We start from the raw sequence: 2920 nt of genomic DNA on the forward strand, positions 1-2920 counted from the left end.
CTCCATCTCCATCTCCACCGTCACCGAGGGCTCCGTCACCGGCTACCCGGCATCCGCTGCACGGGCCCGGGTTAGGCTTCCCGCATCCTCTCCCTCATCCCTGGCTCCATCTCCATCTCCACCATCACCGAGGGCTCTGTCGCCGGCTACCCGGCCCTCGCTGCCCGTTCCCGGGTTAGGCTTCACACAGCCTCTGCCTCATCCCCGACTCCATCTCCATCTCCATCTCCACCGTCACCGAGGGCTCCGTCGAGGGTTACCCGGCCCTCGCTGCCCGTTCCCGGGTTAAGATTCCCGCCGCCTCGCCCTCCCCGCCAGCTCCGTCTCCAGCTCGGAGGCACCTGCTGCGCGTGCCCGGGTTAGGCTTCCCGCATCCTCTCCATCATCCCTCGCTCCATCTCCATCTCCACCGTCACCGAGGGCTCCGTCGAGGGTTACGCGGCCCTCGCTGCCCTTTCCCGGCTTAAGATTCCCGCCGCATCGCCCTCTCCGCTAGCTCCGTCTCCAGCTCCGCGGACACCGCTGCCCGGGCCAGAGTAAGGCTTCCCGCATCCTCTCGCTCTCCCCGGGCTCCATCTCCATCTCCACCGACACCGAGGGCTCCGTCGCCGGCTACCCGGCCCTCGCTGCCCGTTCCCGGGTTAAGATTCCCGCCGCATCGCCCTCTCCGCCAGCTCCGTCTCCAGCTCGGAGGCACCTGCTGCAGGTGCCCGGGTTAGGCTTCCCGCATCCTCTCCCTCATCTCCATCTCCATCTCCGCCGTCACCGAGGGCTCCGTCGCCGGCTACCCGGCCCTCGCTGCCCGGGCTCGGCTTATGATTCCCGCCGCATCGCCCTCTCCGCCGGATCCGTCTCCAGCTCGGAGGCACCTGCTGCGCGTGCCCGGGTCAGGCTTCCCGCATCCTCTCCCTCATCCCTGGCTCCATCTCCATCTCCACCGTCACCGAGGGCTCCGTCGCCGGCTACCCGGCCCTCGCTGCCCGTTCCCGGGTTAAGATTTCCGCCGCATCGCCCTCTCCGCTGGCTCCATCTCCAGCTCGGCGGCACCTGCTGCACGTGCCCTTGTTAGGCTTCCCGCATCCTCTCCCTCATCCCTGGCTCCATCTCCATCTCCGCCGTCACCGAGGGCTCCGTCACCGGCTGCCAGGCATCCGCTGCCCGTGCCCGGGTTAAGCTTCCCGCATCCTCTCCCTCATCCCTGGCTCCATCTCCATCTCCACCGTCACCGAGGGCTCCGTCGCCGGCTACACGGCCCTCGCTGCCCGTTCCCGGGTTAAGATTCCCGCCGCATCGCCCTCTCCGCTGGCTCCGTCTCCATCTACCCGGCCACCGCTGCCGGGACCGGGTTAGGCTTCCCGCATCCTCTCCCTCTCCCCGGGCTCCGTCTCCTGGCCCTGGTACACTGGTAGAAAAATTCTCTGAAATACTTCCATATTTTCCTCTCAGAGAGGCGGGGGGGCTCTGAAGGGAGGCCGCCTAGATCCCCCCCGGACGCGGCAACGAGTTCGGAGACTTCCCGGCGCTCCGTTCTGGAGGCCCATGTTTTCAAAAACTGGGTTTCTGAAATCGTGCAGAGTGTTTTTCGGTTTCCCGGGATAAACTCCTCGACACCGAGGAAGGTAAATATGGCCAAATTCTAGTGCGGCTGACTCGATTTACCTTCCTCGGTCAAAACACTTTGAAGAAAAACGCAAAATCTCTCGTGCCCCTGGTACTCCTGGGAGAATTTTCGTGCCCCTGGTACTCCGGAGACTTCTCGTGCCCCTGGTACTCCCGACACTTCTCGTGCCCCTGGTACTCCTGAGAGAATTCTCGTGCCCCTGGTACTCCTGGGAGAATTCTCGTGCCCCTGGTACTCCCCAGACTTCTCGTGCCCCTGGTACTCCGGACACTTCTCGTGCCCCTGGTACTCCTGACACTTCTCGTGCCCCTGGTACTCCTGGGAGAATTTTCGTGCCCCTGGTACTCCCGAGACTTCTCGTGCCCCTGGTACTCCCGAGACTTCTCGTGCCCCTGGTACTCCCGAGACTGCTCGTGCCCCTGGTACTCCTGGGAGAATTTTCGTGCCCCTGGTACTCCGAGGGGCTTCTCGTGCCCTTTTGCAGAGCCCAGGGAGCTCCGGGTGACCGTCCTCCGACCCCCCGCCCGGCCTATACCTCGATTTCAGCTGGAAACTTATACAAAAAACATATCAATTTCTATATAATAATACAGATAATATATATACTGTGCGCCCGCTCCCCAGGCCCCTGCCCTGCTCTGCTCTGCTCCCCACAATCCTGGCACAGCCGCCGGCCCTTGCTGCCCGGGCCTGGAGGATGCTTACCACCGCCTCTCCCATCTCCGGCTAGTCGGCCATCGCTGCCCGGGCCCGGGGAGGCTTCCCGCATACTCCCCCTCTCCCCTGGCTCCGGTTCTCCCACACCCGGGCTCCATCTCCGGCTGCCCGGCCATCGCTGCCCGGGCCCGGGGAGGCTTCCCGCATCCTCCCCCTCTCCCCTGGCTCCGGTTCTCCCACCCCCGGGCTCCATCTCCGGCTACCCGGCCACGGCATCCCGGGCCCGGGGAGGCTTCCCGCCGCCCCTCCCTCATCCCTGGCTCCGGCTCCAGCTCTCCATCTCCCACCCCCGGGCTCCATCTCCGGCTGCCCGGCCACGGCTTCCCGGGCCCGGGTTAGCTTCCCGCATCCTCCCCCTCTGCCCTGGCTCCGGCTCTGCCACCCCCGGGCTCCATCTCCGGCTGCCCGGCCACGGCTTCCCGGGCCCGGGTTAAACTTCCCGCATCCTCCCCCCTCTCCCTCCATCTCCGGCTCTGGGTACCTCCTCCAGGAACCTTGACCACCAGCCGAACCTGTGTACCCACACTTAAGCACCCCCCCTCGGGCTAAACACTCATAGCCGCGCCGCCAAGACCTTCGTGC

This window comes from Xiphias gladius, unplaced genomic scaffold, assembly GCF_016859285.1.
Source record: "Xiphias gladius isolate SHS-SW01 ecotype Sanya breed wild unplaced genomic scaffold, ASM1685928v1 HiC_scaffold_348, whole genome shotgun sequence".
NCBI lineage: Eukaryota > Metazoa > Chordata > Actinopteri > Istiophoriformes > Xiphiidae > Xiphias > Xiphias gladius.